This window comes from Phocoena phocoena, chromosome X (assembly GCF_963924675.1).
Source record: "Phocoena phocoena chromosome X, mPhoPho1.1, whole genome shotgun sequence".
NCBI classification, from domain to species: domain Eukaryota; kingdom Metazoa; phylum Chordata; class Mammalia; order Artiodactyla; family Phocoenidae; genus Phocoena; species Phocoena phocoena.
Window position 1 is genome coordinate 38,565,027 of NC_089240.1, and position 13,263 is coordinate 38,578,289.

Genomic DNA, 13,263 nt, shown 5'->3' on the forward strand with positions numbered 1-13,263 from the left:
TATAAGTACATCCTGAATGTAGTTTTTGACCTCACAGATCTTAAAATTCTGCATCTTTAACTTACAGAGTGTTCTCAGACAAGAGAACTCTGGTGCTCTTACCACAATAAACTGAATTTGCTCAGTTCCAAATACCTTACTCGTTTGCTTTATGAGACCAAACAAAATCAAGGAAATGACAAGATGCTGTGCCTTACAGATAAGTGAAACCGTTTCTATCCCGTCTTTTTAAAATAATAGTTCTGGGACTTTTAGATCACACTAGTGTGAAAAAAAATGATTCCCATAAGAATAGCTAATATTCATATAGTGCTCACAACATTTGACATGCTAGTCTAAGTGTTTTAATGTATATTTTTAATGCTGTGAGAATTCAGTGAATTCTCACAGCAATCCAATAAAAAAGGTACTATTGATATTCCCATTTTATGGCTGGGGAAACTGAAGCACAAAGAGGTGTCCAAAGTCACATAAGGAGCCAGCAGCAGAGCCGGGCAGTTTCGTTCCAGTGTCCGTTTCTGTAACCACTACGAGTATTGCTTTTCACGGGGCCTCAGAGCCATCCTTTTCATAGACCGCATCTCTCAATTTTTGTTTCAGGGAGAGATTACATTTCAAAAGATATTTTTCACTTTGTTTGGACCAACGTGTTTTTAAAACACATTTGTAGGGACCTCCCTGGTGGTCCAGTGGGTAAGACTCTGCGCTCCCAATGCAGGGGGCCCGGGTTCCGTCCCTGATTGGGGAACTAGATACCGCATCCACGCCACAACTAAGAGGTCCGCATGCCACAGCAACGATACCACGTGTCACAACTAAGACCCAGAGCAGCCAAAATAAATACATACATATTACATAAGTAGAATATTCTAAAGAAAGCACACACACTTGTATCTTGTGGTTTGATAAGAATCCATGGAACATAAGATATGAGCCTACCGTAAAAGCCACAATGAAAAGCCGAGGCTTCATTCCCCCTCTCTGAGCTGCCCTAAAAGAAGAAACCTTTTTTTTTTTCTTAAACAGTCTGATGTGGGGCTTCCCTGGCGGCACAGTGGTTGAGAATCCACCTGCCAATGCAGGGGGCATGGGTTCGAGCCCTGGTCCGGGAAGATCCCACATGCCGCGGAGCAACTAAGCCCATGCGCCACAACCACTGGGCCTGCACTCTAGAGCCCGTGAGCCACAACTACTGAGCCCGCGCACCACAACTACTGAGACTGCGCTCTAGAGCCCATGCTCCGCAACAAGAGAAGCCACCGCCATGAGAAGCTCGCGCACTGAAACGAAGAGCAGCCCCCACTCGCCACAACTAGAGAAAGCCTGTGCGCAGCAACGAAGACCCAACACAGCCAAAAATTAATTAATTAATTAATTAAAAAAAATAAAGAGGCTAATGTGAAATTCCATTATTTGAGTTAATCCATCTTCCGATCCCTGTCCTTGGGTGCAAGGCCGGGACTTCTGGTTGGTGGTGGGGTGATGGTGCCAAAGTCCACAGCCCCACGAGCAATGTGCACAAGCACTGCAGAACCCTAATTTAGAAATACAGGGCTTGGATTTTTAACTCCAGTTTCCTAATTTTACCTTTATAAGGAAAAAACAAAGAGAGAGAGAAAACCTTTCTATTTAGAGTCAAAATTGCGGATGATTCAACGCTGTTTCTCTTATCAAGCATCAGTTCAACAAATGAAATATGAAATAACATGCAGCCATAGTAACAGCTGCTATCATGGAATTCAGATACACTTGCTGAGCATGTTGAGGCTTAAACAAAAGGGCTCAGAACGAAACACAACATCACTCATATACACTAGCATTTTATATTCCACAAAAGGTACTACTGGGTAAGTGCAGTTACCCAATAGTATCTGATGCTAAACAGAAACATTTACTAAAACAAGCCAGGGTCTTATCAAATCATTGAATAGAGCTCTTTATGCTCATGTGCCTTCAAAAGGCATAAATAGAAATTACAAAAATATCTTTAAATAGGGCAATACGAGAATATGTTGTTAGAAATACCTCACAACTTGTCTCACTCATGCTTGTTGGATATCAACTGACAAAAACTGATTTGAAAAATAATTGACGCAAATACCAATGGCTTAAGAAAGCCCCTGCAAATTTAGGAGGAGGGAATTTTAGGAAACTGAAGAAGAAACTGAGGAGTTAGAGTCTGGCCCGGATCTGATTAAGACTGTTGAGATGTATAAACAACAAGGTCCTACTGTAGAGCACAGAGAACTATATTCAATATCCTATGATAAACCGTAATGGAAAAGAATATTAAAAAATAGAATGTGTATATATGTATAACGGAATCACTTTGCTGGACAGCAGAAATTAACACAACATTGCAAATCAACAAAACATTCTAAATCAACTATACTTCAATAAAACTTTTTTTATAAATAAAATAAGATTGTTAAGATCTCAAGGGATTCCTTAGTGATGAGACTGGCAAAAGGACTGATGGTTTGATTAAGCAAAGAATAAGCAAACAACTAAGTATCCAGAAGCGCCCCAGCTTACCACAGGGTTGTTTCCCAAGAGTTCATGTTTATGTCAGTCATTTGGAACTCTTTTTTTAAATAAATTTATCTATTTGTTTATTTTTGGCTGAGTTGGGTCTTTGTTGCTGGGCGAGGGCTTTCTCTAGTTGTGGCGAGCGGCGGCCACTCTTCGTTGCGGTGCGCGGGCTTCTCATTGCGGTGGCTTCTCTTGTTGCAGAGCACGGGCTCTGCAGGCGTGCAGGCTTCAGTAGTTATGGCACGTGGGCTCAGCAGTTGTGGCTTGCGGGCTCCAGAGCGCAGGCTCAGTAGTTGTGGTGCACGGGCTTAGTTGCTCCGTGGGATCTTCCCGGACCAGGGCTCGAACCCCTGTCCCCTGCATTGGCTGGGGGATTCCTAACCACTGCGCCACCAGGGAAGCCCCATTTGGAACTTTTAACACATTTTGCCATAGAACAAAAATATGAGAGATGGTACATTCTCTGGGAAGTCTGGGAATTTTAAAATGCAATACTATTGTGAAAAAAAATCATAAAGTAGCAGAATTACATTTGCCTTAAGAACACTAGACAGTGTAATTGGCACAGTTGAAACAGGCAATCATTTCCTGACACAATGCAATAACAGCTAAAAAAAAAACCCCACAGTAACAGCAGCCACCATCATAAAGCATTGAGGATTGCTTTGCTGTGTGAAGAAACAGCATTTCATACATAATGCACATCGGATTTTCACCACAGTGCTGAGAGGTATTATCATCCTCATTTTAAAAAGAAAAACTGGAGGTTTGGAGACATTCACTGACTTGCCGTAGATTATACAATTAGTAAATGGCAGGGTCAGGGTTCAGCCCCAAACCTGAACTCTTAGCCACCACCCACGGACCAAAAAGGAAAAATTTTAAATGCAGTAATCTATACACTGTTTGATGCAAAGTGTTTTAAAACATTCTGCTCTCCATCTAAATAGAAGAATCTTAAAATATCAGTTTTTCTCTTAAACAGATATTTAATTTTTGCAACTAAGTTAGAAACAAGGGTATAATGACTTCCTACTTTTAAAAAGCTAATTAAACTTGAGTTTAACATGCAGGATCATTTCACAATGATCATTTGGCAACTTCAGAGGGAGCCCCTATGTGTCCCTGACAGGCCCTTGATAAGATCATCTCATTTGTTACCTCTAAATGGTGCAGGATCCCTAGTATTTTGGCTCAGGGAGTCTCCTTCGGATGGATAAGCAAAGCATGGCGCACCTTACCAATGGTAGACTAAAGCCTAATGCCATGAAATGATCAAAATATTTCATCTCCCTTCCCAGGTAATTCACTTGGAAAATGTTTCATCAAAGTGATGACTATTTCAATTAAATTATTTGGATACTTCAATTTGGATTAGACACTCAAGTTATTTAAAATACCTAAACATCAGTGGTTTGCAGCTTTATTAACATTATGTGCTTCCAGTTTTGTGCCACGGAAAAGGGCCGAAGAGTAACATACTGTAGGAGACTGAAAAGTACACAGTGCAGGTAACAAAGGGGCCTCTTCTTGCTTTGTCGATATGTCTCATGTCCTTCCTATCAAAACCTGATCTTTAACAGAATTTGTCAGCATTTTCAAATGCAAAGTTAATTGTTTTGAAAACATTATGAAACATCAGTACTTCAATATTACATAAAGACTTTTTCTCAGTTTAAAGTTACCAAAAAAAAGTATCGTGTTAACCGAAACTGAGAAAAAAAATTCACTGTACCTCAAAGCATCTCAACCCTTATAACACTGGTAAACCATATAAATAGCACTCCCTCAGAAAGGATAAAAGCCCAAAGTATGCAAACAGCCCTCATCACCTCTGTCACTTCTGACAAAGCAAATGGTTTTATGCGAAAATTCTAGAAACAACCAAGTGACCTTCTGATCAAAGAACTGGAATTCTTTGATGTCTCTACAGAGAATGCCTTTCCAGTTATTTAACACAAACATGCACACACAAACAAAAGGGTCTGGGGAAAAAGAAAAATATCACCAATCTGAGATTAAATTCATTAAAGGAAAGCGGCATTTGTAGGTAGAATTCAGACGTTGATTGTTGAACTCTTCAACACAGAGTAGAGGCAGGTAAAGATATCACTGAAAACAGGTACATTTTATTCCAAATGTTTTACATATAAGAATTTATCCTCCTAACAACTCTATGAAGTGGGCAGATGTAAAAAGAGAAGCACAGAGAGGTCAAGTAATATACCCAAGGTCACACAGCTGGCCAATGGCAGAGCCAGTATTCAAATCCAGACAATCTGACTCCAGATAACAAACATGGCCAGCAGCCTTTACTAAAGGGTGAAACACTGAACACCTTCCATAGAACATCACGAACCACATAAACATCAGGGTCACTGCTAGCACATTCCATACCTTTGTGGAAATGACAAGAAGGTGTTACAGGGAAGAACAAAAACTGACTGCATGCTGGATCTGTTTCTTTTACTTTAACCTTTGCTTCCCATTGCTTTTGTTCCCTAAAAGGACAGGTCTATACATAATGGCCTGCCTCAGGGAACCCTGCCCCTCTCTGTGAATGTTAAACCAAAGTGCCTTTGTTCAAGGAAACATCCTGACCCTGTCCACCTGTGAATGGCTGCAAGAAAGAAGAAATTAACACATTCCCTCCCTGAGGCTGGCCATTCCAGGTGATATTTGCAAACGGCCTTTTAACCTTACTTCCTCACCTCCTCCCCCTCTTTGTTCTATAAGAGAAACTGGCATCCAGACCCCATAAGATGTTTCTTTTGTGACACTAGTCTGCCATCTTCTTGGTTTGCTGGCTTTCTGAATAAAGTCGCTATTCCTTTGCCTCAACACCTTGTCTCCCGATTTATTGGCCAGTTGAGCGGTGAGCAGAGCGAGCTTGGACTCCGTAACAAAGGCACACACTCATGGCAGGTGAATTTCAAAAAGGCATCTTTTCTTTGGGTGAATGCAGCTCACATCGGTGCTTGGCTAGCAGTGTGGGCTGGATTACAACCCCTTTCATGGCATCAGCCTGAAGCTTATGCCGTGGCCTTGAAACTCAGAAAACTTATTTCCTGAATGATAAGAATTTAATTATCTAGTCTGTGTCCTCGATGCTAGTACACAGTTGGCACTTACATGTTTGTTGAATGTATTCATTTAATACCCTGCAGCAAAGATGACATTTAATTACTTAGTCAAGAAATAAACAAATGGCTGAAATGGTGTCTATATAAACATGATATATTTAATATAGTATAGGAAACTAAAATATTGACACACGTTGAAACTGATTTCTTCTCGTCACACCGGAAATGGTAAAGGGATACCCTTGACTTTTTCAAAGAAAAAGAGCTGGAAAGAAAGCCAGCTAACCAATTATAATAACCATCTTGTATTTCCACAGCACTACAGTTTCCAATATTCACACACATTAAGTTCTTAACAATAAGCCTTTCAGGCTCTCACTGTTATTCCTATTTTTCAGATTAGAAAATGGAGTCTGGGAGAGATTCAAGAGCTTGCTCAGCGTTACACAACTAGCGATGGCAGAGCTCGGTCTAAAATCCGGCTCTGTTTTTGTGAACTGTGTGTTCTTCATTACTCACATTACTTCCTGTAACATACAAGGGCCAATGTTGTTAAAAAAAATTCTCAAAGCATGCCGAGTTTTAAAAATAGAATATTTCTTTATTAACTTTCTTGGAAAGACTATATTGATAAAAACCACCTGGAGTCTGTCAGTGCCCAAAACCCTGGGACCAAGACATTTACAGGGAGATCTGAAGACATTTAGAGCGCCGCAGTGCCCTCTAGGATACCGCCATTGAACTACTCATTAAGAGGTGCTTTGGGCCCCGCCCCCCTCTCCTGGGTCTGGGGCCCCGCCAGACGGCGGGCGGGTAGGGGCGCCGAGAGCGGGGGCGGGGCTCAGTGGTCGAGTGACGGCCCGCCTCACCTATTCGGGGCCCGGGCCGCGGCGCGGTGGGCCCCGTAGCCAATGGGCGGGGGCGGGGGGCGGCCCGGCCGACGGGGAATGGGAGCTCGCTGCTGGGGGACGCGGGGGGAGGAGGGGGCGGGCCCCCAATCCGGTTCCATCCGGTTCTCCTACCGCCCCCGCCGCGGGTCGCAGCAGCTCGGGCGGCGGGAGGAGCGGCAGCGACCAGGCAGCCCAGCTTCGCGAAGGCTCTCGGCGCGCCGCGGCCCGCAGGCACCCGGCACGCGCCCGCCCCGCCGCCACGATGCGCAAGAGGAAGGTCAGCTCCGCCGAGGGGGCGGCGAAGGAGGAGCCCAAGAGGAGATCGGCGAGGTTGTCAGCTAAACCGGCTCCTGCAAAAGTGGAAACGAAGCCAAAAAAGGCGGCAGGAAAGGATAAATCTTCCGACAAAAAAGTGCAAACAAAAGGGAAAAGGGGAGCAAAGGGAAAACAGGCTGAAGTGGCTAACCAAGAAACTATAAAGACCTGCAGAAAATGGAAAAACTAAAAATGAGGAGAGCCCAGCTTCTGAAGAAGCAGGAGAGAAAGAGGCCAAGTCTGATTAATATCACACACCTGGTCCTATCAGTGGTCCCTGTTTCCCTTGTACAATCCAGGGGAATATTTTTATCAACTATTTTGTAAATGCAAGCTTTTTAGTAGCTCTAGAAACATTTTTAAAAAGGAAGGAATCCCACCTCATCCCATTTTTTAAGTGTAAATGCTTTTTTTTAAGAGGTGAAATCACTTGCTGGTTGTTTATTTTTTGGTACAACCAGAAAATAGTGGGATATTAAATATGGGAGGCTTTGATTGTCTTGTGTGTCAGCTTAACCTTCCACAGATGGAGGGTAGCTTTTATATCCTATAATACAAAGCATACTAAATGGCAGTTTGGAGTCAGTTGTGCATTTAATGTCTTAAACACTTTAGATTACTTCTCTTCCGATGTGGTTTTTGGTAGAATTGTTTCCTAAAGCAAACCACTCACCCCTTGGTCTTGGCTCTCCTGGGCAGATTTTTGTGCACTCTGTAACATCTTTGGTCGTGGTAGTCCAGTTCTAGTAACTGTTAATGTGCTGTGAACGATTGAGTAGGTAGTGTATGTGATATTAAATTGTGAATTCGTGGGACTTACAATGTAACAGCATATCAATATTTGAAGATATTGGTACTTGATATCCTGTGAAGGAAAATTTGCCCCCAAATTTTAAGCTGGAAAGTCACTGGAATAACTGTTCAGAAAAGAATCTCAACTACATGATTTTTTAGGTTTTTGGTACGTATGTTGAGAATTGTGTACAAATTGAAATGTCTGTGAACCGATCCTCAAAACAACCAATAAAATCTCAATTATGAAAAAAAAAAAAAAGGTGCTTTGGCCAAACAGTTCCTCCTCAAGTCCAGGCTAACTCTTTCCTGAGAACGCACCGATCACAACTTTCCTGAAAACTGAAATAACACATGATATAAACCAAACGTATCAATGTGTATGTACTATCACTTTGATCACTGAGAAGCAAAGTCTAGAATTACGTTATTCACATCTTGCCCCCAGATATGAAAAAGACTCCAAGCCCTCTTGGAAGCCCTTTGCTCTGTTTTCTCTTAGTCAAAATATACAACACAAAAACAAATGGCAATAGCTTCTAAAATAAAGAAGACCTTTGCTGAAGCCTCAGGCCATGTGATGATTTATGCTCTTGAAAAGGAGAAAAAAAACATCAAGCTTTCATGAGTTGCCATAGAAACCTTTCTCCAGATGCGGCTGCTTCTGAGATACTACAATGAGACTGCCTTCCAAGGCCTTTCAAAATACATTTAAAACCATAAAAATTGTTTCATCACGCTTTACATGTAAGTTACTGCATTTCCCTAAAATGTCAGCAATCATAATGAGCCTCGTTTCGTAGCCAAGCTCTTGTCTTTTTTTTTTTGTTGTGTGAAAGTGGGTTCTCTTTCGTGTATTATACTCATGGTAGACAAAATTTGTTTCCACTTGACCTCAGTATGGTCTCCCATGAAAAAAGGAGACAAACCCAGGGCTTCCCTGGTGGCGCAGTGGTTGAGAGTCTGCCTGCCGATGCAGGGGACACGGGTTCGTGCCCCAGTCCGGGAAGATCCCACGTGCCGCGGAGCGGCTGGGCCCGTGAGCCATGGCCGCTGAGCCTACGCGTGCGGCACAACAGTGAGAGGCCCGCGTACTGCAAAAAAAAAAAAGGAGGCAAACCCAGCAATTACAGCCTTGTCTTTCCCAAATTTGTGTGTTATAGTCTTCATTTTAAAAATTGTTATATAAAACTAATCGTTTAATTCACCTTTTGGAAATTCAATGGAATATATATAAATAAACACACTCCTTTAAGAATACTGTTTTTTAAGTATCGAAAATAATCATATGATGCTACAATAGTTTCCTTGACTGTGATTTAAGGGTGAAATATCTCTGCCCTCCTATGGATTACCGACATGATTTTTATTTATTTATTTTACCAACATGATTTTTAGAACCACAAACATCTTTAAGGTAGAATATAAAATAGGAGAGATCCATTCCCCCTTTGGCTCACCCACTCCCTAGATCTTAGTCTCTGAAAGAGCTGGGTGTTACAAATGCCCAGAAGAGGGTCACAGGCCTGCTGTAGAATACTTTGAACACTTCTTCATTTCAACATCTCCTTTCACCAAAAATGAGATGATTAATTTGGAATTCTAGAAGAACAGGATAAAATGTGGACATTGCCAAGGAAAAGAAATCTGGATGAGATGTGACAAGTAACTGGAAGAAATGAAGTTACAAAGCAGTCATTTGGGAGCCTAGTTTGGAGCCTGGCCCAGGAGTTTTACTTTGCTGCTGAAACACCCTTGTGAGCCAAAGACCAAGGCAGTCAGCGGTGTGCAAGGACCAGAGTAAAAGGAAACATAGCCTCATTCAAGGACAAGGCAGAACATTGTCATTCTGTAGAAAAGCTCTATTCCAAATAGGTCTAATGGGCTTTATGACCTTGAACAAGAGTCCCCACCTTTCTGGGCCTCACTTTCCCCATCTGTAAACTGAATGATTAACCCCCTTTCCATTCTGTGATTAATCTACATGAGACAGGACAACAATTTTAATTAACCTGGAATTTCATTACATAGGTGGTGTCTTCATAACTCCAAAGCATTAGCCCAAAGTCTGCCCTGCGGAGCATGAAATTTGAGTGACATCAATAGGTGTTAATAAAAAACATGTGAATTTTGTTATAATAAAAGCATTGTGATAAAAACAAAACAAAAACCCAAAAAAACCACGTGATTTTTCTGCTTGTTGTACGACAAGAAAATGCAAATGCAAACAAAGCTGGTTAAGGATAGGCGTGCTAAGGTAATTAGAGGCAGGAGGTCCCGATGTCTGTGGCTTCCTCTGAAATGCATCAAAAAAAAGAGGGATTGATAGATAAAGAGAGGGATGGATAGATGGATAATACGGAACAAAGCAAATATAGCAAAAATGTTAACTGTACAATCTACTTGGTAGGTATATGAGTGTATAATTCCTTGAAAATTCTCACAATAAAAAATTCTGGAAAAAAAAAGTTAAATCGGGTGGTCAAAAGGTACAAACTTCCAGTTATAAAATAAGTCATGGGGATGTAATGTACAACATGGTGACCATAGTTAATCAGACTGTATTGTATATTTGAAAGTTGCTAAGAGAGTAGACCTTAAAAATTCTCATCCAAAGAAAAAAAATTTTTGTAACTATGTGTGGTGATGTATGTTAACTAGACATATTGTGGTGATCATTTCACAGTATATACAAATATTGAATCTTTATGTTGTACACCTAAAGCTAATATGTCAATTATATATCAATTTTTTTAAATGGCTATAAAATCAAAATTATGAAGATGATTATTTGAAATAATAGGTGGGTTTTCTTAGATTATATATATTTTTAATTGCAAAATACTTAAGGTTTGCCCAACTTAAAGATGAATGGGGCCTCCCTGGTGGCACAGTGGTTAAGAATCTGCCTGCCAATGCAGAGGACACGGGTTCGAGCCCTGGTCCGGGAAGATCCCACATGCCGTGGAGCAACTAAGTCCGTACGCCACAACTACTGAGCCTGCGCTCGCTCTAGAGCCCATGCACCACTACTACTGAAGCCCACGCGCCACAACTACTGAAGCCCGTGCACCACAACTACTGAAGCCTGCGCACCTAGAGCCCGTGCTCCACAACAAGAGAAGCCACTGCAATGAGAAGCCCGTGCGCTGCAACGAAGAGTAGCCCCCACTCGCCGCAACTAGAAAAAGCCTGCGCAGCAACAAAGACCCAACACAGCCAAAAAAAAAAAAAAAAAGATGAATGAAGCATTGTTTAAGTACAAATGTTTGCTGACATTTTCTGTATCAACAATGGTTGTTAGTAATGTTACCAAGCTGCTGTAAAATAAAATAAAAATAAACACACACACACAAAAAGTTAAACTGGTTTCTATCCAGCTGGACGTATTGCATACCTCCATCAGGAGATACTATATACTATTTACATAATTTCTTAGTCTCTATAACTTATTGGGGGACAGGAGATGGAAGTGATTTTCTCAAGGGCAGAAATGTCTCCTTACATATTTTGGGAAATACTACCTAAAGCAACTACTGGTCCATTTGGTCAATTTGTAGCCATTGTGGCTACAACTGGTGATGGGTTGGTCACAGAATCCCCTCTCAAAAAAAAACCCCTCCTCTCTTCCTCCCTACATATCAAACATTCTCAACCACACTACTGTCCTTAAGCTGCATGTTATCAAGGAGTTGATATCCAAGCCTAACGTGCTTCTAGAAGAGAACGAAGCCTAACAGGCAAGGCACCACAGGGGTGGGACGAGGGTGACTGTAATATGCATATTTGGAAAGGGAGCTTCCTGGGAAGGCTGGAAGTGTACTTAGTTCCACCAAGTGAAAAATGGTGAAACAACAGTGTAAGAAACTAAAAGTTTCCCTCTTTCTTCTTCTTTCAAGACATGCAGTGCTGCAGGAAGGCCCATGGGCTTACCAGTTTAGAACCTCTGCTCTAAGCTATCTGGACCTCATCTCATTAATAGGGATACGGCTTCAGCAGAGGTCACCGTTTTCTTGGGTTCTTACTGATTCGTCAGCTCCTTGCATGGCTTCAAAGATGGCAGCTCTTCCTGTTCCAAAGCAGGGCTCTTCATCAAACCAGTAAGGAAATCCCTAGTTTTCATTATATTTACAATGTAGGGATAACTGACAAACCTGAAACTGATGAATGACCATATCCTATCCATTTTCCCAGGTTTTTTTCTGACTCGTAACTTAGGCCCAGTTATTTGCCCACGAGTCTGTGTCTGAAACCTAGAATTTATCCTTGAGTTTTCCTGATCCCTTGTCCCATCTTACCCTTAATGCCCTAAAGATCCAGCATGACTTCACCTCTGCCAACTTTTCTAGCTTTATCCTTCTGCTCCCCACCCTGTACCTTATACTCTGGCAATATTGAATCCCCTCTCCCTGTGGTTCTTTCCATATCCCACACTGTTTAGTGTTTCCAGGCCTTTGTTCTCCTGCGAAAATTTCACTTAATACCATCTCATCCCCCCAAATATAGCTCAGGCTCTAGACAATCTGCCCTACCCAACTGTCTCCCCCAAGGTGTGTTATGAGCCCTGAGTCACAGTTACCATAGCAATGAATAATTTACCCCTTATTAGAGCACCTACAGTAAGAATGAGGAGACCAGGGCTTCCCTGGTGGCACAGTGGTTGAGAGTCTTCCTGCCAATGCAGGGGACATGGGTTCGTGCCCTGGTCTGGGAAGATCCCACATGCCGCAGAGCGGCTGGGCCCGTGAGCCGTGGCCGCTGAGCCTGCGCGTCCGGAGCCTGTGCTCCACAACGGGAGAGGCCACAACAGTGAGAGGCCCGCGTACCGCAAAAAAAAAAAAAAAAAAAAAAGAAAGAAATGAGGAGAACATGGTGGGCCAGGAGAAAGTAGGCTGAGGCAGAATTTGCATCTAAATCCCCAAGAATATTTTGGGAGCTCTATAATTTTAAACTTTTCACTCAAATTATTTTTGGAAAGAGGCTTTTCCTGTTATTTCATACCAACTGTTTGGAGATGGGTTGAAAGCTCTCCATGTCTGGCCAAAAGCCACCTTGTGGTTTGATAAAAGGCTTCCGGAAAGTCAAAACAAGCTGTCAATGTTTGTGCAGACAGGGCCTCAAATGGAACTCAGATGAAGTTACTTGTATGTTCATTAGGTTCAATTCTTTTTAGGGAAAATTATACTCTCAGAAAGAGTAAAAAAGGATCACTCTAAATCTCAGTGAGAGGTCCTGGACTCAGTTGTTAGGTTAATATCAGAAGAGGACCTGCCACACAAAAATGAACACTAGTGCCAAAATGTATAGAAAAACAGAATATCTGTTGCTGTCTGGGCAAATTATTTCAGGGGTATCTGTAGCTGGGATCCAGTTTCCTCATTCACTTTAGGACATCTACTCAGTTACCCCAAATCAAAAACAAATTGAGGTGCTTTTAGTCAGAATATCTAGATTTCATTCTGAGCAGTGGGCCCCAACCCTTACCAATCCAATTGTCTTAATTAATTCCTTGTGTGAAATTGGCTTTGTATCACTTCAAAAAGGAAACATTCATCTTTCTGAAAAATTAGACATCTCTCATATTCAGGGTCTACCATTGGTTAGGTGATTAAATTTATCCCCTCCTTTAAACCTCAAGTTCCTGACCTGTA

The 13,263-nt window shown here is 41.9% G+C and overlaps 1 protein-coding gene and 1 pseudogene across 1 annotated transcript in view; one reads left to right on the forward strand and one right to left on the reverse strand.

Moving 5' to 3' along the window:
- MAOB (monoamine oxidase B) overlaps window positions 1–13,263 on the reverse strand; it is a 113,800-nt gene that overhangs the window by 70,618 nt on the left and 29,919 nt on the right. The gene's annotated exons all lie outside the window — the stretch shown is intronic.
- On the forward strand, window positions 6,768–7,068 carry LOC136142976 (non-histone chromosomal protein HMG-14 pseudogene; annotated as a pseudogene).